At 49.0% G+C, this 21651-nt stretch overlaps 1 protein-coding gene across 1 annotated transcript in view; it reads left to right on the top strand.

The window, feature by feature from the left end:
• The first annotated feature begins 263 nt into the window (after positions 1-263).
• PLXNA4 (plexin A4) overlaps positions 264-21651 on the top strand; it is a 609453-nt gene continuing 588065 nt past the window's right edge. The window contains exon 1 of the mRNA XM_081022606.1: positions 264-1341. The gene's annotated coding sequence lies outside the window, so the exon portion shown is untranslated. The remainder of the gene's footprint in view (positions 1342-21651) is intronic.

Consider the following 21651-nt stretch of genomic DNA (forward strand, 5'->3'; position numbering starts at 1 on the left):
TGACCTTTGGGGGTCCTGCCCCAGTCGACGATCCAGCCACCAGCGCGCATTCAGCAGCAGCATGTGCGTCGCCAGCCTTTGCTGGCTGGAAGATCTTCTCCCTCTCCCCAAGCCCCCACCCTCACCCCCACCCACCCCAGCACCCCCCGCCTCCCGGCCGTAGCTGGCAACGGGCTCGCGCAATTAGCCCAATCAGCTTGGAGATCCTAGATGTCAGTAGTGAGTAGGAAGCGAGCGCGCGAGGACGCAGCGCCAGCGCCAGAGCCTCAGTGGCGAAGAGGCGGCAGCGGCCGCGGCAGAAGCAGCGAGACCCGCCGCAGCGCCCGGCGCCTCCTCGCCAACAGACAGCGGCTGCAGCGCCTCCCGCAGCTCCGGCAAACTTTCCGCCCAGCTGGCCGGCGGAGAGGCGCGCAAGCCAAGCACCCACCAACAGCAGAAACCCATTGGACGTTTCCTGCAGCTTCTGCTGCCGCTCGCTCGCCTGGACCGGCACCTCCTCCCCCCCCGTTGCCTCTTCCTGAACCCCAGCACCACCCAAAAAACACCCCCCAGGGCGGTTGCAGAAAAGCCATGAGCCCGGAGGGGGGCGGCGGCGAAGCAGCAGCAGCAGCAGCCAGCCCGAGACTCCGCCGGGAGCTCCCTTTGCAAGGGAAGCCGCAGCCGCAGCCTCCGCGCGCCCTTTGATGCGCTTTGCCAACGGGGCGAGTGGCCGGTTCGTTGCTAAGCAGGGATTTTTCCCTTGAAAGAGAAATCTCTATTTATTTTTGCCAGCGTGGGTTTTTTTTTCCTTGTGCGAAGGAAAACCTGCAGCCCGCCGGGTCTCGTGCATGCAGGGTGGAGCTCTGAGCGCCGGGCTGCAGCCGAGGATCCGCCGCCTCCCGGGCGAGGAGGGAAGCAGGCGAGCCGTGCGGAGCGGGAGCTTTCCGGAGGAGGCAGCGGCGGCGGCGGTGGCAGAGGCAGTCGCCGCAGTGGGCGCTCCTCTCTCGGGCGGGCACGGAGGAGGAGGAGGCGGAGAAGCCGAGCCAGGCGCTGCGGAGATGCCAGAGTGAGACGGGCACCCGGGGGCGCCGCGGGATCCAGCCCCGTGCCCGGCTGGGAGCGAGCCGCCGGGTCGGGCGGGCAGGCGGGGAGGGGGGCACGGAAGAAGAAGGAAAAGAAGAAGAAGCTTGGTCCCTCCACCTTTTTTTGCTTTAAAATACACACATATATTTGGAGGAGGGTGTTTGTTGCAAGCCCAGTAGCCGATTCCTCTCCACCTGCTGGCTGATTCCTGGAGGAGGTGTTGCAAATACCTTGGACAGGGAGCGGGAGAGGAAAAGCGCCCGCTGGACCAGTGCAGAGGTAAAGGCATACAGTATTATTATTATTTTAATCTGCTTTTTTTTAAGGCTCCTTTTTTGGGCAAATAAATGCATGGATGCAATGCATGCAAGGGATGGAGAGAAAGGAAGGCACACACACACACACACACACACACACACACACACAATGTATGTGAGATATATATATATATTACACACACATACACACACACACACACACATACACACACACACACACCGAGACACCATCTGCAGTGTCAATGCGGCGCCTGTGCTGAGCAAACGTGTGTGGGGAGGAGAGAAGCAAGGAGGACGGCGGGGAGGTGGGGGGGGGGAATCATCATCAGCCTTTCCAGGTACGGAACTCCCCATCTCCCATCCCGCCCCCCGCCCCCGAAATCGCCCCCTTTCCTTCGCGCCAAGGCGTTTGGGTCGGCCAGAGCCCATGCACCTGCCCTGATAGGGCGGTGATGGGGTGGAAGAACGATCCTGTCTGTGGAGTGGGGCGATGGGGAGGGGAGGGGGGCGAAGAGAAGGGGAAGTCTTTTTCGCCTTCCTTACACACCCTGCCCTCGCCTCCCGCGCCTGGATGGGGTTGGCAGAGGTGCTGAACCGAACTTAAAAGGAAAGGAAGGAGGGGAGAGTCGACTGTGGAACAGCCCTCCTGGACTGCTCTCCAAAGGAAGACTGGGGTTCGCGGGTTAAAAACGTGCGAAAAACTAGCGTGGATTATCCACGGAGCTCAGCGAGTTTGGCTTCAGAATGAATGAACTATACGAGGGTTGCCTTTATATTGGAGGGAGATGGAGAGAGAGAGAGAGAGATGCTCTTGGGTATCAGCAGCGCTCGCGCGTTAAGACGTGACACTGAGGTTGGCGTCTGGCTTGCGAGGACTTTGTGCCAGTCTCTGTGTAAGACAACTATTGAACAAGCCCCCTTCCGCCGCCACCAACCACCCAAGCCCACCCCCGATCTTCTAAGCAGTCAAGTTTCGCTGAGGATGGCAGGCAGGTGTTCAAGGAAAGCAGAGCCGAGGCTGTGGGCACCTTGCGAAGTGTGCGTGCGTTTGCTCCAAATTGCTAGGTTTTTTCGCCCCTTCTCCCACCTTTCAGTGGACACCGTCCATAGCTTTCTCGTTATGGGCCTTGGATCATTTAGAGATGCGAAGAGCTCTCTCCAGCCTCCCCAAACCCCTTCCCAACTTCCGACACCCATCCCTCCTCAGCTGCCTTGGCAGAGCCCGGCACCAGGCGGGTTGGTGCCTTTTCGCTGGCGTTGCTCAGGCCCCGTAAGAGACGACCGGACTTTGCAAATGTTACATCTTCTTTCTCCTTCCGCCCTATGCTATCTTGTCTATTTCAGGGAATGAACTTTTCTAGGGGAGAGAGAGAGGAGAAAGGAAAGGCGCTTGTCTCTCCACCAATCTCCCACCCTCACCTTTTGGCAGCAGGTGTATGGGTTTGGTTTGCCCAGAGATATTGTTTTCCTGGGTTTCTGACCCCCTCAAAAGCTGGTATCAGTGCATGGAGCGTGGACGAAGCTCCACATGTGCCAGCGGTTCGATCCTGGCGTCTCTTTTGCACCATCCCCGGCTCAACCGTGCCCCGGGAATAAGCAGAACTGCCTTCGGACAGGTGCGGGCACCGCTGACCCGGGAATAGCCACAGGAAGGCTCCCAGGCAGGTGTTCTCAGACAGCGCCGAGCCTTTCCATCTCTTCTTCTGGAATTAAAGCGGAGGGTGGGTGCCACAGTTTAAAATCTGAAGGTTTGACAGGTTCTGGGTTTAGGTGGCCGTGGCTGCACACACTCATGTGTTGCCCGTGCGAAGTGACTCTCACCGGAGCTCAGGCATTTGATGTTTGTAGGCTTTCGTCGGCATTAGAAACGGGTCAGCCTCTGAGGTCCTGCGGTCCTGCGGGGTTCTTTTTCGGTTCGGGCTGCAACATCACACATGGGAGACGATCAGCTTTAAGGGGGGGGGGAGGGTTTGGAAGAGGGAAAGGGGCTAGCTGTTGGCCAATGCCCATTTACCAATCTCCTCCTCAGATCATTCATGCCGTACCTATGGTGCTCTCTCAGTCATTGTCCTAGCAACCCTATGATGCAGGACGCTGATGTGCCCATTTTACAGATGGAGAGGTGAGATGCAGAGAAAGCAGCAGGGGGAGGTGGCAATATGGGTAGCCCGTTTTTTGAGGGTGTTTTTTTTTTTTTTTAAAGCAATCCGTGTTGGGAGTAGCCGGGGACCAGAATGTCACAGTGCAATGCAGGCTGCATGTTGGACTTGTCAAGGATGGTCTGTGTAATAGAAGTTTGATTCCTGTCTACTCTTCCTTTGACTCTCTTCCTGCAAAGTCCAAATTGATCCGGCATTCCATTGTATTACAGTTGATTCTGTGCTTGTTCATAAGGAGTGAGCAGTGCATACAGCCTTTTTTTTTTTGCAGGGAAATAATAATAATAATAATAATAATAATAATAATAATAATAAGCCAGGTCCCTGCCCCAAGGAGGCTGCAGTATAAATTTTGAAAGTGAGGGAGACGGCAAAGGGAAAGTTGGAAAGGGAGATGAAGTTGGCTAGATCTGGGGACAAATATTTAAGCTTTGTTTCACTTGCAGAGGAGGATTAAAGGGTTAAGCCACAGATTTCGTGGAGGGGCTGACTTTTGAAGAGGGGTTTGGAGGCAGAAAGAGAGGCTGATGTTTCTTTGGTGTCTTGCGAATCTCTCCAGGGGGGTTTCTTTACAGAATAATAAAAAAAAACCACGTTGTGTTGAATGATTTGCTGAAGGCCTCTCAGTGAGCTTATGGCTTAGTGCATGAAGACAAGTTGAGCTATAATGCTGTATCACGCCGGACCATTTTCTGCCTCTCTATCCATCTCCATCCTGTATCTCCATCTTTCATCTGACTAATAATTCATCATCAGGAAGAGAAGACAGTGTGTTTACAGCTTGCATGTTTCTCTATTGTCATATTTTCTCAATATATCCTGAAAATCAAGGACTTCATTTGAGAGACGGCTCATTCAATGCCAAAGCACAGTTTAGGAACAGGTGATTTATAGCTAGCTGAAAGCAGGTGCCACCGAGCATATGATGAGTGCTTTTCTCCTTGCCAGCGAATGGCCATAATCAACCCGGGCACATGTTGGAATGGCAGGGTTGGGGGCAAGGGTGACAGCTTGAATAAAATATTGGGAGGGGCAGGGAAGCCCCACACCACATAACTGATCACATGACGGGGCTCATCTATACCATTTGAATAGCAATGTCCATCAACTTTTGGGGGGGTGACCCCCTCAAATATTTTATTGGTGGGGGCAAAGGGACCTCAACCCCTAGGAGTTGGTTCCTATGGTTGGGGAAGAGTTTCAGGGTCAAAGCATGGTTGCTTGGCTACTCTATAAGAATTATTACCATTGGGAAAACATGAAGATGATACACAGTGCCATATACTACGAGAACGACCCAGCTTGTATTTCAAATTCTCGTTGCTTTAAATGGATTTTTTTAAAAAATGTATTTAACTTTCTCATTGAAGTCAATGAGACTTAACTTTGATTGCAATGTGCTCTAGTTAATTACATGGTATAAACATTTATGTACTTTCTCCCCAGTGTGCATTTATGTTCTTACTCTAAAGGCAAAATGATAAGCTCCACCCCGCCCTGAAAAAAACACCACAGACATAATTTACTTTGTTGTGTTATGGCAATATCTAAGCAAAGCCTGTTTGCATTGACTGGGGGTCCTTGCTCCACTGACATTAATCATCTAGCAACCCTGAATGCTGTGTAATGTGTTTCCCAAACTTCTCTGGATTTTGTCAGGGCCAGGTATCCCTCTGCTGGGTTTCCGAGCACAGATTCCCCAAGATGGCACCTGGACTTGAGCTGAGAATCCAAGCAGGTCTAACTCTCTCCATCAAGTGCTGAGAAGCAGCAGCACTTGGTAGACTTCCCATGCTTGTTCTATTCTTGGAGGTGCCGGACCTTTATCAGTCTGCAGCTGGCAAGCTTAGCATCCTTCCCTGGCTTGCGATTCTGCGTAGAGTTAAGCTCTTTGAATCCCATACAAAACCATGGGATTTTGGTCATATGCAATTTCCATGGCTTGAAGCTAAAGGAGGCCACTCAGAGTCTGGAGGTGACAAAGGTTTGCCACCCCCTTGGTTGTGATCCTGTGCACAGTTGGGCTTCTTGAACCCTGTAGAAAGCAAAGAGATTTTAAGCAGTTTGACCATGTGCACCATTACAGCCCTTGAAAAGATATTTAGACTCTTATTAACTGCATGTGAATGGGACGCGGGTGGTGCTGTGGGTTAAACCACAGAGCCTAGGACTTGCTGATCAGAAGGTCGGCGGTTCGAATCCCCGCAATGGGGTGAGCTCCCGTTGCTCGGTCCCTGCTCCTGCCAATCTAGCAGTTCGAAAGCACAACAAAGTGCAAGTAGATAAATAGCTATCACTCTGGCGGGAAGGTAAACGGCGTTTCTGTGCGCTGCTCTGGTTTGCCAGAAGCAGCTTGGTCATGCTGGCCACGTGACCCGGAAGCTGTCTGCGGACAAACGCCGGCTCCCTCGGCCAATAAAGCGAGATGAGCGCCACAACCCCAGAGTCGGTCACGACTGGACCTAATGGTCAGTGGTCCCTTTACCTAACTGCATGTGAATGAAAAAGGCTATTTTCATTTTGCCCCAGGTGATAGACAATGAGGCCTAGTGTGGCGTTCTTCATCCGTGGGTCCCTGGATGCTGTTGTACTACAACATCCATCAGCCCCAGCCAGCTTAGCTAGCAGCCAGGGATGATGGGAGTTGTAGTACAACAACCTCTGGGGATCCAACTGGGCTCGTGATTGCTGTCTTGGCATTAGATGAGGAAGATCTGGTTTCAAATCCCTGCAGATCAATGCCTCTCAACCTAACTTTCAGACTTGGCTCCGTCACACCGGAGAGTGACCAAGCAACAGAACCCAGGAGAGACAAGCTTGTTCCTCAATGGCTCAGGTCACCAGAGGTCAAGGAGCAGGTTCAGCCTCTGTCCCCAACAGAGTCGATTGTATGCAATGCTTCAGGGTTTTCCACCCCCTGTATAAGCACATTACATCTGCAAGGAAATTTGAAGTGCCACACTTATAGGGACTCTACAGGGAGGGCAAAGCCAGCTGTCAATTTCTGATACTGGCATTCCTTGCATTACCAGCAGGAATCTGATGGGGTGGGTGTGAGCTTGCACAACCGCTTTATGTGCACTGAGCAGTTGGGATGCTGTATCCCACCTTTGTTGCCTTGGCAGTCTTTAGGCCTTCCCACTATACCACCTGCGCCCCAGCTGCCATACTGGTGTTGTGTACTAGAGCTGTGCCCTGTGGCAGACCTACATTTTTTGGAAACCTGAAGCTTGACGTGTCATGGAGGCCCCTTTGCAACCAGCAATGATGTTTGGGTAACCCCTGTCAGCCATCAGCTTCCAAAGAGCTAAGGTGGTTACCACTCCAAATCTGAGCCCTGTATTTTGTATTTTGCTAGCTTGGAAGACTTCTAGGGCTGATGGTATATGTTTGCCACCCTTTGTATGGAAAAAGCGAGTCAAAGTCTTGGCACTTTGGGATGCTTTTTCTTTTGCACATTTTTGGTGTGCTCCCCATGACCCTGTGGACTGGAAGATAAGACCCAAATATTTGAAAGCTTTGACCTGTTCGATTGGCTGATTGTCCGTACGCCAACTGTGGGGCCTTGAGAAAACCATAACTTAGGTTTCCTGACAATTTACGACCAGGTGTTCTCTCTGGCAATACACTGAGAATTCTCTTATCAATCTTTTAAAGCCAATTTTTGTTTATGATAAGAGGACCACATCATCTTCTTCAATGGGGTTGTTCCACGACAGATCGCCACACTTTCAGAACGACTGTGCTACTGACTGCCAAACTTTGGGATTGTTGAAATATATACAACAAAACAATTAATTAATTTGAGACATGCCCCTCAAATTGGATCTACTAGACCCCAACATTTCAAATGTGCTTCTGGGGCCCCTCCAGGATTAGGGGCCCTGCATGAGTTTCATAGAAGATACGCCCTGGGTGCGTCTTTTTGGCCATCCATCCATCCATTTATCCCAGTTCCCAGGATGCAACTATGCAAAGAGCAAACTTGATTCAGGGCTGGGCTCCCCAAGAGCAAGGGGCAACTTTGCACCCACTCCAATAATGCCGCCCACCAAATTGCTCCCTAAAGGTAAAGGGACCCCTGACCATTAGGTCCAGTCGTGACCGACTCTGGGGTTGTGGCGGTCATCTCACTTTATTGGCCGAAGGAGCCGGCATGCAGCTTCCGGGTCATGTGACCAGCATGACTAAGCCGCTTCTGGCGAACCAGAGCAGCACACGGAAATGCTGTTTACCTTCCTGCTGGAGCGGTATCTATTTATCTACCTGCACTTGATGTGCTTTCGAACTGCTAGGTTGGCAGGAGCAGGGACTGAGCAACGGGAGCTCACCCCGTCGCGGGGATTCGAACCGCCGACCTTCTGCTCGACAAGTCCTAGGCTCTGTGGTTTAACCCACAGCGCCACCCGCATCCCATCTTATGATATATACCCAGCATAAACTAGCAAAATCACAGAATTGTAGAGTTGGAAGGGACCACAGAGGTAATCAAGTCCAACCCCCTGCAATGCAGGCATCTTTTGCCCAATGTGGGGCTCGAACCCACGATCGAGGGATTGTGCGTCTCAGGCTCTACCGACTGGAATGTCTGCCACTATCCTGCATTGTAAAGGCTCTTGGCTGGGTTCACTGCATCTCTGGGGGCCTGTTGTTCAGAGGCCCTTTGCAAGCACATCACACACTTGGGTACAATCTTGCAGAAACGTTATTGGCGAGTACTGCATTAGGGGCAGGAAGCAGGCTTGCTCACCCTCACCAAGAGAGTCTTAAACGCAGCACCTTGGTTTCTGCCTGATACTTCTAAATGCCAGTCATTCGCTTATATGAGGAAAGTAGGGAGCAATTTGGGACGCGAATGGCGCTGTGGGTTAAACCACAGAGCCTAGGGCTTGCCAATCAGAAGGTCAGTGGTTCGAATCCCCGCGACAGGGTGAGCTCCCGTTGCTCTCTCCCAGCTCCTGCCAACCTACCAGTTCGAAAGCAAGTCAAAGTGCAAGTAGATAAATAGGTACCACTCCGGCGGGAAGGTAAACGGTGTTTCCATGCGCTGCTCTGGTTCGCCAGAAGCGGCTTAGTCATGCTGGCCACATGACCCGGAAGCTGTATGCCGGCTCCCTCAGCCAGTAAAGCGAGATGAGCACCGCAACGCCAGAGTCGGTCACGACTGGACCTAATCGTCAGGGGTCCCTTTACCTTTACGGCAATCAATGGTAGGAAGGTGAACGGCATTTCCGTGCACTTTACCTTTACGTATATATCAGAAGAGTACCCCTCTTCCCCTTCGCCTCCCACTTCAAGCTTATCCTTTTCCTTTGCGTTCCAGCAGTGTTGGAATCCCAGATTGTGTTGATGTGTGTCTCAAGCTACAACTGAAACCTGGCTGTTAACGTCCCCCACCCCCCTTCTTTCCCCTCTAGGCGTATACCCCTAAATTATGTAGACATGGGAAAGTGATCTAAACGCGGAGAGGCACATGCTTTTGATGGAAATGTAATGCTCCAGCAACAGCAGATGAGTTCCTTCCAGATAAACAAATGGAAAGCTTGCTAAAGCCTTGTAGCAGTGTTAGCTGCTATTTAGCTACATCTGAAGGCGATGTATGTTTGTGGTGTGGAAGCATGTGGAGTGCATCATGGAACTGTTGCATAGGGACGTAGGAAGCTGGCTTATTCTGAGTCAGACCATTGACCCGTCTTGCTCAAGACTGTCCACCCTGACTGGCAGCAGCTCTCCAGGGCGTCAGGCAGGAGCTGCTGCCAGCCCAACCTGGAGATACGAGGGACTGAACATGCGACCTTCTGCATGCAAGCTGGATGCTCTAGCACTGAGCTATGGCCTTTCCCTTCTTCCTGTGAGAATGTTCAGGGATGCAGGAGAAGATATATTGTCTGATTATAGCCTTTCCAGCTTGTGTTAAGAAGTTCACAATTTAGCAGAGTAACATTCCCCTTCTTAAACTTGCAGCGGATGTGTTTGCTCAGGCTCACTAAAGTGTTCTGGTATTTTCCTCTTATTCCCTCATAAAAGATAAGACACGACACAGTCTTCTATAAAAGTATAAAAAGAGTTTACTCACTCACATTCTGTTCACAATCGGATCCCAGAAGGCAGACTTAGCATAGAAAAGTAACATACACCTGGAAACTATCTCATAAGTGGACAGCCCCTTTATCCTCTCTTGGCTGGAAGACAAGAGAGCATCTTTGGCTAAGCAGATGTTGCTTCTTCAATGCATGTAGTCAGAAAGAGAGAGATGGCTGCCCTGCCCTGTGCTTTTGTCGTTACCTGCACAGGTGAGGCCACGCCCACTTCTAGTCACATGCAGAGGAAGTCTGTCCCAGCCCAGAAGGAAACAAGAAGTTTACCTGCTGGCTGGACAAACATTCCTCCCCATGTGTAAACATGTTCACTCTAGGAATGTTGTACTTGACTGCTCTTGTGTTTCACAGGGGAGAGTAGCTGGAGGGAAAGGGTTGTAGCAGAGGGGAGAAGGGGTTCACCACTGAATAATGCATCCTCCCCTAGCATTTTGCATTTAAAAAACCCACAGTAACTTAGTTGTGATTCCTGCATTGCAGGGAGGTCTTCTAGATGACTCTTCTGGTCCCTTCCAACTCTACAATTCCACAATTCTGTGATTCTCAGGTCTTTAGTCCTCGCTTCACTTCCATATATCTCTAGTTGTATATACTGGTGTACTCCGAAAAGGAGATCTATTCTTTCCCCTCTTCTATAGGCTTTTTAAAAAATAATTTAAAAGATGCGTTTGATGCCCTACTTAGAACAGACTGAATAGTTTTGAGCTATACATTATGTTTATATTCTGCCATTCCTTCAAGGAACTCAAGGGGGCGCACTCTGTTCTTCACCTCCCCATTTTATCCTCAGAACAACCCTGTGAGGTGGGTTAGGGCCAAGAAACTCTGCTGGGACCAGGCCACCCGGGGAGCTTCATGACTGAGCAGCAGTTAGCAGCTTCACCACTTTGGGGTGTGTGTGAACCAGAGCTCTGCGTGTCTGTGTCAATTTGGAACGTGTGCAGAGGAGGGCGACCAAAATGATCCAGGGTCTGGAAAGCCAGCCTGATGAGGAACGGTTGAAGGAGCTGGGTAGGCTTAGCCTGGAAAAGAGGAGACTGAGAGGAGATCTGAGAGCCATCTTCCGATATCTAAAGGGCTGTCGCATGAAAGATGGAGCAAGCTTGTTTTCTCCTGCTCTGGAGGGTAGGGCCCCTACCAATGGCTTCAAGTTACAAGAAAGGAGATTCTAATGGAAGAACTTTCTGACAGTGAGAGCCAGTGTGGTGTAGTGGTTAAGAGCGGTAGTCTCGTAATCTGGGGAACCGGGTTTGCTTCCCCGCTCCTCCACATGCAGCTGCTGGGTAACCTTGGGCCAGTCACACTTCTTTGAAGTCTCTCAGCCCCACTCACCTCACAGAGTGTTTGTTGTGGGGGAGGAAGGGAAAGGAGAATGTTAGCCGCTTTGAGAATCCTGAAGGGGAGTGAAAGGCGGGATATCAAATCCAAACTCTTCTTCTCTTCTTCTGTTTGACAGCGGAATGGTCTCCCTCGGGAGTTTGCGGACTCTCGTTCCTTGGAAGTTTTTAAGCAGAGGTTGGATGGCCATCTGTCATGGATGCTTTAGTTGATAATTCCTGCATTGTAGGGGGTTGGACTAGATGACCCTCGGGTCCCTTCCAGCTCTATGAGTCTTTGATTTTGTGATTCTGTGGTTACATCTCAGCCCGCATTAGGCAAAATCTCCCGCTGCCTCCACTCACTCGCATATGCGGTCTGTGGCATGTGACTTCCGTAAAGTCTCAGTGGCAGGAGAAACACGCTGCATTTTTGTCCCTCACCTCTCCTGCTAAGTCGAGGATCTTGAGGAAGAGAATGACATATTTTACAGGTAGCTGAGCAGGGGAGAAACCCCAGTCGTTGAAATCCTTTGAAATCTGTGTGGCAAGGGAACAGCTGTCACTGTTCTCTTTGCCTGTCATGCTAAAGGAGGAGAGGGAAAGATTGTTTGCAGGAGAATCAACCGTCTCCAAAGGAAGGATTTATTTCACTTGGGCCCTGGCTTTCGGCAAATATTTTTTGAAAGCATAAAAGCAAGCTTCCGGGGCTTCCTTTATCTGCTGTCCTTATTTCACGTGAAAGGCAATCAGAGCTGTAGTCGAAAGACCAGTGGAGAAATGGACTGGCTCGTCTGTTCTCCTGGTATAATTACAGTGTGTGCGCCTCTTCGTATGAGATTAGTTCCTTCTCTTTCCTCAAACGCCTCCCCCCCCCCCCGCCATGAGCAGCAGACTTAAGGTTTCAGGGATCAGAGCATTACTTGGGTAATTTTAATTGTCTAGAGGGTTTTTCATCTATTCCCCACCCCCCAATCTAAAAAGCTCTTGTAAGAAGCACGGTTAATAAGGAGCTGAGCTTCAAACGGTGCAACAGATGTGCTATGTGCGAATTGGTTTTTTATTTTTGTTTCATAAGCGCAGATTAAATGCATAAATATATAATTCCATGATTTAACTCCCCCACCCAGCTTGGGAGATGGGTGGCTTTTAAAATAAGGGGAAAGGAATCTGATTAAAGGAAGACTAGCTTTCTTCCTTGGCTTTCACAGTCACCTGAAATTTGGATGAAATTTTGGCTGAATCTGTAGTGTGTTTGTGGGTCGGGAGCCAGCATTCTTAGGCTGGGTACACTGTAAGAATTTTCGTTTCAGGACAGTATCTGCTTTTGCAGGCGCAGGTGGTGCTGTGGGTTAAACCGGTGGTTCGAATCCCCGCGACAGGGTGAGCTCCCGTTGCTTGGTCCCTGCTCCTGCCAACCTAGCAGTTCAAAAGCACGTCAAAGTGCAAGTAGATAAATAGGTACCACTCCGGCGGGAAGGTAAACGGCGTTTCCATGTGCTGCTCTGGTTCGCCAGAAGCGGCTTATTCATACTGGCCACATGACCCAGAAGCTGTACGCCGGCTCCCTCGGCCCATAAAGCGAGATGAGCGCCGCAACCCCAGAGTCGGCCACGACTGGACCTAATGGTCAGGGGTCCCTTTACCTTTAAATAGCCACTAGCCTGATCGCCTTTGATGAGTTGGTATCACCCTGAAGGTGACCAGGCTATGAAGCTTTGCAATTCTCATCCCTAATGCATTAGGCAACAAATGGCTAACATGTATATAAGCAGACTGTAGCTGGGTTCGTACACTGCATTAGTAAGCCATAGTTTGAAACAAACCATGGTTGGATGTGAAAAAGCAGCATGATGGTGCACTTCCCTGTACAGGATTGCTTTCAGATGGCTCAGATAACTCCATACCCTCCAACATTTCTCCAATGAAAATAGGGACATCCTAAGGAAAAGTGGGACATTCTGGAATTAAATTGGAAACTGGGATGGCTTCTCTAAATCAGGGGCGTCCCTAGAAAATGGGGGCACTTGGTCTGTTCACCTGTAGATCTTAGGGCAGTTCACAGTATAAAATACAAGATAAAAAAACAAAATATATAATAAAAATAAGAACAGGAATAAAAGAAAACAATGACCCTCTCCCACAAACACATTTAAAAGGATATCACCCCAAACCCTGGTTGAAGGGGAACATTTTTGCCTGGCGTCTAAAGGTGTATAATGTAGGTACCAGGCGAGCCTCCCTGGGGAGAGTGTTCCACAAATGGGGGGCCACCACAGAAAAGGCCCATTCTTACGTTGCTGCCCTCTGGATCTCTGATGGAGGAGGCAGACGAAGAAGGGCCTCAGATGATGATCTCAGGGTCCGAGGCAGTTCATATGGGGAGAGGCGGTCCTTGTGGTATTGCAGCCCTGAGCCATTTAAGGCGTTATAGGTCAAAACCAGTGCTTTAAATTGGGCCTGGAAACTAATTGGCAGCCCGTGCCAATTTATGTATTTAGCTATGTAATTTACATTCTCATTCTGCTACTCTACTCCATTCGCTGCAATGCAAAGGAACTGCAATGTAAATGTCATCAGGGGGAAGTGGAATCAATTGCATATCATTTGTGGACTGAAAGCAACAGTAACAGCAAGTAGCGGATAATCAATCATATTTGCTGAATTGCTTTCCATTCCAGACCTGGGTCGAATAAGCAAACATGCTTATTCCTGCATTGCAGGGGGTTGGGCTGGATGACCCTCAGGGTCCCTTCCAACTCTACAATTCTGTGGATTTCTACTCCTGTTTTTGTTTTCCTCAGAATTATACACCTTCCGGGCACAATTCAAAGTCTTGGTGCTGACCTTTAAAGCCCTAAATGGCCTTGGTCCTGTATACCTGAAGGAGCGTCTCCACCCCCATCGTTCCACCCGGACACTGAGGTCCAGCACCAAGGGCCTTCTGGTGGTTCCCTCACTGCGAGAAGCCAAGTTACAGGGAACCAGGCAGAGGGACTTTTCGGTGGTGGCACCAGCCCTGTGGAATGCCCTCCCATCAGATGTCAAGAGAACAACAACTAACAGACTTTTAGAAGACATCTGAAGGCAGCCCTGTTTAGGGAAGCTTTTAATGTTTGATGGACTATTAATATTTTGTTGGAAGCTGCCCAGAGCGGCTGGGGAAACCCAGCCAGATGGGCGGGGTATAAATAATAAATTATTATTAAATTATTATTGTTATGGACCACTGGGCCTGACTTGGTGGGTATAAGGCAGCAGCGTCCTATGCTGGGCTGGATTTAGGTTTGATGAGGCCCTAAGCTACTGAAGGTAATGGGGCCCTTTATATGTCCAGCTGTCCTTTGCCAACAACAAATTGTCGCTGGCTTTTGTGTTGGATATATGTTATACGGTAATTTATGGACCTACCGGTAATCGGTATCTAAAGCCATTTGCACATAACAAAATATGTATTTTATCAAAGTAATTGTTGAAAACTCCATGCAGAATGCAAAGGCTACGCAGAATGTAGGCACCCTATATATAGAAATGAACAAACCAGTGATATTTTAGGGAGCAAGCTAGCAGGCGGGGCCCATGACTTATATCATAGGAGCCTACACAACACAAAACACTGTTGCTGTATGTAGGTTTTATTTTATTTATTTTTTATCTTCTATTTTGGAAATGTACATCCAGTTTTTCCCCCCTTTCAATTTTTTTGGGGCCCCCAAGAGCGTGGGGTCCTAAGCTATAGCTTGTTTAGCTTATACGTAAATCTGGCACTGGTCCTATGTCAGCATGCAGGTTTCCCTGATCAGAAAGAGAACGGCGCAAAAGACAGAGATAAGGATGTTGACTCAGAAGAAAGCCCCACTGCTTCCAACAAGATCGACACCCTAGGAAGCACAACACCGGACGATAGCTTCCAAGTGCTTTTGCAAGTGATGCTTTTTGGCTCGAAATGAGTCACTGGCAGAGGTTATTATTATTATTATTATGGGGTGGGAAGCAGAAGAGAGTCCATTCAAAATCAAAGCCACATTGTGGCTGATGTAGTTTTTATAGTGTGGTTTCCAGGTGGAGAAAATTCAGAGGAAACTGATTCAAGTGCTGTCTGTGAAAATGGTCAGCCAGGGTGCTGAGAAGCTATGACCATGATCTCAAGCAGGAACAGGGGAACATGCTTTATTCCAGGTCAGACTGTTGGCCCATCTAGCCTAGTATTTGTGGGAATGTTGGGGATATGTTAGGGATGTGGGTGGCGCTGTGGTCTAAACCACTGAGCCTCTCAGGCTTGCCGAACAGAAGGTTGGCGGTTCAAATCCCCGTGACGGGGTGAACTCCCATTGCTCTGTTCCAGCTCCTGCCAACCTAACAGTTTGAAAGCACACCAGTGCAAGTAGATAAATAGGAACCACTGTGGCGGGAAGGTAAATGGTGTTTCCGTGCGCTCTGGTTTACGTCATGGTGTTCTGTTGTGCCAAAAGCGGTTTAGTCATGCTGGCCACATGACCCGGAAAGCTGTCTGTAGACAAACGCCAGCTCCCTTGGCCTGAAAGCAAGATGAACACTGCAACCCCAGAATCGTCTGCGACTGGACTTAACTGTCAGGGGTCCTTTAGCTTTTTGGGGATAGTAGGAGAGGATATATTGATTAAATATTATCATTCCTCACTCACGCTAGTGATCTGGTAGCAGAGTACGTTCCCCTGTCTATTGCAGGAAGCTAGTTGGTAGATTCGTTAGAATCTCTTGAGTTAACCAGGCACGTCCAACTTCCAAGACACAGCGATCTACTCCTACTATAAATAAGCTGGCAGTGATCTACCCATTGGCTTGACCAGAGTTGTTGAGCTTTTTTTGGGAGGCTTCACCAAAGTCGGAGCGGTCGATCGGGATCACGCAATCAACCATGATTGACCACAGACACCCCGTGATCGACCAATTGGACATCCCTGAGTCTGACTTGTCCAGATTGGATTTGTTCCTGATAAATCCCCATTTAGTCCCCTCTTCATAAAGACACAACAGTCTTCTCTTAAAAGTAATAAGAAGTTTACTTACATTCAGTTCACAGTAGGAAGATGGCTGCATGACCAGCCCTTTTTATGGGGTCTGCCACGGTCACGCCCGTCTACCTGGTCACACGGAGGGGGAGGATGCCCCAGACAGGTGTGACAGGAAGTCCTCCTGGCTAGATTAACATCCCCCTGTGGCAAACAGGAAATGTTGTATTTGACTGCTTATGTTACATCCCACAGTATTGTGCACTTTTAACTGGAAGTGTCAAGGATTAAACCTGTGACCTAAGGTAAAGGTAAAGGGACCCCCGACCATTAGGTCCAGTCGTGTCCAACTCTGAGATTGTGGTGCTCATCTCACTTTATTGGCCAAGGGAGCCGGCGTACAGCTTCCAGGTCATGTGGCCAGCATGGCTAAGCCGCTTCTGGCGAACCAGAGCAGCGCACGGAAACGCCATTTACCTTGCCACCTGAGCGGTACCTATTTATCTACTTGCACTTTGATGTGCTTTCAAACTGCTAGGTTGGCAGGAACTGGGACCAAGCAAGTGTCAAGGACTGGAAGTGTCAAGGATTAAACCTGTGACCTACTATGTTGAAATCGCATGCTCTGCCATGCTCCATCCATTGCTTTCTTCTGCAAAGTGACTGAGCTGCCTCCAGTGCCAATTAGACTCAGAGCAGACCCATTTTGTCTGAAGTATGGTGCAGCTTACTTGTTGTTAATATGAGTTGGGAACAGAATCTGATTGGACAGCCCTGTGCCTGCTGTCTCATGTCATGCAAACTCCCGCTCTGGGTGCTCTCACCTGTGGATGTTAGGCAGGTGGATGTTGGAGACGGGACTTTTTCAGTGGTGGCCTCCTGTAATAAAACAAAAACAATAACCCCTCCTCCCACAAGCACATTTAAAAGGCTATAGAATGTTAATCAGCCAAATGCCTGGTTATAGAGAAGCTTTTTGCCTGGCGCCTAAAGGTATGTAATGAGGGCGCCAGGTGAGCCACCCTGGGGAGAGCATTCTACAAACAGGGAGCCACTGCAGAGAAGGCCTGCTTTTGTGTTTTCTACCCTCTGGGCCTCTTGTGGAAGAGAGCACACAAAGAAGGGCCTCCAATGTTGATCTCAAGGTCTGGGTCAGTTCACATGGGGAGAGGTGGTCCTTGTGGCAGTAGTTCGCCAGGGTTTCAGATGGTGGAGATTTTCAGCTGGGAGCTGCAGCCTCAAAGGTTTTCAAGGTTATATTTACAGTTCTGTTGATAAACATAGCTACCTTTGAAAAAACCAGCAATGATCAGCAAGTAGATGTGCCTGGAATCTCTCATTTCTGGCTTCTTTGGTTACTATTTTAGGATAATAAGCCTAGGAGAACCACCTCTGAATCATGACTGTGTAGTAGACAAGTGCTAATTAATGTGTTGCCTCATTAATTTTTGTGTGTATGTTGACAGAGTTGGTCAGATGCTGAGTGAGGGTCACAGGAACTGTCTCTCACTCTCGCCTGGTGCTTCATTAATTGCTGGTGATAACTAGCTGCAATTTCCTCATGTCTCACACATCATTCCTTGCAGTGGTACCCAGCTGACCCTGAGGGATATATGATCAGACACACAGATGCTTTATATCCTTCACCTTCCCTATCCGGATTTCATCCCAATGAGCTCTATCCTATCGTCTTGTGAGATGAGGTAGATGATAAGATGCATGCTGTTGCACGGGGCCTTTTTGATGGTGGCACCAACCTCATGGGATGCTTCCTCTGTGCAGAGCCACTGAGCTCCTCCTCTTTCAGTTTTCAGGCATCTGTTGGGGCGAGGGGGGAAGCCATTTTCATTTCAAGAAGTGTCATGAGAACATAATAATAGCCTGCTGGATCAGGCCGATGGCCCATTTGGTCCAGCATCCTGTTCTCACAGTGAACAACCAGGCTCCTTGAGCAGGATTCGAGCATAACAGCCCTACCCCTTCCTGTGGTTTCCAGCAACTGGAAGCTCCTGCAGCCAATCAAAAGCAGCAGAAGCCCTGTCAGACGTTTGGGTTCTAAAGAACGTTTGCAAACCAGAACACTCACTTCCGGGTTTCTGGCGTTTGGGAGTCAGTATGTCTGAGTACCAAGGGATGCAAGGTACGACTGTATAAAATGCAGTCAAACCAACAATTCATGTTTTGCTAGACAGGCACATGACAGGGGCTGAAACTCGCAGAGTTTTCCTGTAAACTTGCTAGAGAGAACTCTATGAGAGGCACTCCCATTGCTAAGCCAGAGCTCCAAGCTCAGACTACATTTTAAAGCTAGACTTAAGTATGTCTTTGTTATGGAATTACCATTTTAAGGTTGCCTGAACAAAGTTGCTGTTATCCGCTACTCTTCAACAAGTGTTCTCAGAGGGTAAATGTTATTTTTACCTTTTACAAGACTGCTTGTGTGGTTATTGTTTAAGGGGGAGAAAAGGGTGAAATACCAGGGGAATCCAGTCTGCCTTAAAGCATCCTGGAGTAGTTGTTGTTTGTTGTTGTTTAGTCGTGTCCGACTCTCCGTGACCCCATGGACCAGAGCACGCCAGGCACTCCTGTCTTCCACTGCCTCCCGCAGTTTGCTCAAACTCATGCTGGTAGCTTCCAGAACACTGTCCAACCATCTCGTCCTCTGTCGTCCCCTTCTCCTTGTGCCCTCCATCTTTCCCAACATCAGGGTCTTTTCCAGGGAGTCTTCTCTTCTCATGAGGTGGCCAAAGTATTGTAGCCTCAGCTTCAGGATCTGTCCTTCCAGTGAGCACTCAGGGCTGATTTCCTAGCCTATCTAAGCTTCCCTTTAAGCTACAATAGGATACATTCTGTTCAACTCACAAATGTGGGGAAGGAAGAATAATATCTAATGAATATATCTTCTCCTAGCATCTAATCGCATCCTAACACTGTTAGTAGCCACTGATAGCTTTTATCTCCATGTAATTAAGTATTTTCTTTTTCCTGTCTCCACCCACCCTGGCCATGCTGATGGCCCACCTCTTCCTCCTTGTTGTCTCTTCACCTGTTGGCATTCAGGACTTGAGTCTGCTGTTAGACAGAGCGACGGTTTCCATAATGCGTTCACGCTAAATGTAAGATTCCCACCCTGAGATGACGCAGCTGAATCGCAGCTCTGCACAAACCTCCACCATATTTTTTTATTTTATTTTCTTTTTATTAGTTTCAATTCACTATACAACACCAAACATTAATAAAACAAGAAAAAAAACAGAACAAAAGAACAGAAAAGGGAAAAAGAAAACATTACATAACAAAAAAAAGAAACAAAACGCCAACAAATTAAATATACATTAACTAAACAACACAACAATAGTTGACTTCCCTTCAACTCGGTTTTGGACTATATTACAAAAGGTTTTCTTTCGGCAGTTTCACTTTCTTAAACTCTTTACATCGCAGGTGCTATATCGAGCCTACTGTGATTTTTAAATTTCTTACATCTGTTTCAATATATGTCATAAATTTATTCCATTCATTATTAAACTTTATACCTTTTTGTTTTCTAATTTTTTGTGTCATTTTTGCCAGTTCTATGTATTCAAATAATGTAATTTACCAATCTTTTACAGTTGGGATTTTTGGTGTCTTCCAATTTTGTGCTATTAATGTTCTGGCGGCTACTGTTGCATATTGGAATAATATTTGGTCTTCCACCATTTAGCCTCCACTACTTCGGCAGCGATGCCTCAGTCGATACAGCACGAGACTCTTAATCTCAGGGTTGTGGGTTCGAGCCCCGCTTAGGGCAAAAGATTCCTTGATTGCAGAGGGCTGGACTAGTCGATTCTTGGGGTTCCCTTCCAATTCTACAATTCAAGGATACTGTGATTCTGCATAATTTTCGCCGGCTGCAACGGAGGCCACAAAAGCCCTCTCGGCAGCAGAAGGAGAGATGCATTATCTTATCAGAAGCAGCAAGTGATTAGAGCACTGGCAGGTATCTCCCTGAACCAGCTTTGGTGATGCCTGAACATGCCCTGAGGTTCTCTCTCTGGTCCTCGCCTAAGTAATTAGCTGGAGACAGCTGCTGGCCACAGTTGGATTTGAACTCGCGACCTAGGGGAATAATTCTCTGCAACTAGCCCGAGTCAGGCTGGGCTGGTTTGCAATTTCCCTTCCAGCCGTCCTCCTCACTGGTGGCTTGCATGTCCTCATCCTCCCCCCCCCCCCGCTTTGCAGTGAATTAACGAGAGGCAGCTGGTGGTAGGAGCCTGCCTTGTGCTACCAGACAGGGAGGCTGTGGGGACCTAATGTAGATCATCTGGAATCTGTTTGCATTCAGCACATTTACATGATCTATCCTTGCGTACTCCCTACCCAAACCTCCAAACCCATACACAAACGCACACACGCCATGTAAAAGATCTGGGGGATATAAATCTTGGCGTTAGAAAGATGAGTACTGTGCCGTTAAACAGCACGCCTTTCATGCAAATATTTGCCATATGAATTGGCTTGTCATGCTACTCAAGAGCGAAAGATATTCTTTTGGGAAGAGAGGTGTGGAGAAGGGAAAAGATGGAAAAAGAGAGCCGGTGTGGTATAGTGGTTAAAGTGTCAGACTAGGACCTGGGAGGGGACGCGGGTGGCGCTGTGGGTTAAACCACAGAGCCTAGGGCTTGCCGATCAGAAGGTCGGCGGTCTAAATCCCCACAACGGGGTGAGCCCCCGTTGCTCGGTCCCTGCTCCTGCCAACCTAGCAGTTCAAAAGCACGAAGTGCAAGTAGATAAATAGGTACTGCTCCGGCGGGAAGGGAAATGGCGTTTCCGTGCGCTGCTCTGGTTCGCCAGAAGCGGCTTAGTCATGCTGGCCACATGACCCAGAAGCTGTACGCCGGCTCCGTTGGCCAATAAAGCGAGATGAGTGCCGTAACCCCAGAGTCATCCGGGGCTGGACCTAATGGCCAGGGGTCTCTTTACCTTTAATACAAAGCTTCCTGTGCTTGAACCCCTGTCTTTTGAGTGACCACTGCCTGTGGCTCAGCTCTGACATTTGGTTTCTTTAACTATGACTTGTGTATACACCATACCTTTAAAGCACATTCCCTCCTACCCCAAAAGAATCCAGGGAACTGTAGTTTGTTGAGGGCTCTGGAAATTATAGCTCTGTAAGGGGGAAACTACACTTCCCAAGATTCCTTGGAGGGGGAGAATGTGCTTTAAATGTGCTTTCAAGGTATGATGTCTAAACAGCTTAAGGTGCTGATTTAGTACCAGCTCTGCCTCTACTTTTAATGGGACGCGGGTGGCGCTGTGGGTAAAATCTCAGCGCCTAGGACTTGCCGATCGTCAGGTCGGCGGTTCGAATCCCTGCGGCAGGGTGCGCTCCCGTTGCTCGGTCCCAGCGCCTGCCAACCTAGCAGTTCGAAAGCACGTAATAGTGCAAGTAGATAAATAGGGACTGCTTACTAGCGGGAAGGTAAATGGCGTTTCCGTGTGCTGCTCTGGCTCGCCAGATGCGGCTTTGTCATGCTGGCCACGTGACCCGGAAGTGTCTTTGGACAGCGCTGGCCCCCGGCCTCTTAAGCGAGATGGGCGCACAACCCCAGAGTCGGACACGACTGGCCCGTACGGGCAGGGGTACCTTTACCTTTACCTTACCTGCCTCTACTTTTAAAAAAGACAATTGCATTCAGAAGCAATATAAATAATATTCTTGTAATGTTGAACCGGGAGGGGGAGAAAATGGCCCCATGCCTTCC

The sequence above is a fragment of the Podarcis pityusensis genome, assembly GCF_964106645.2.
Source record: "Podarcis pityusensis genome assembly, chromosome: 10".
NCBI classification, from domain to species: domain Eukaryota; kingdom Metazoa; phylum Chordata; class Lepidosauria; order Squamata; family Lacertidae; genus Podarcis; species Podarcis pityusensis.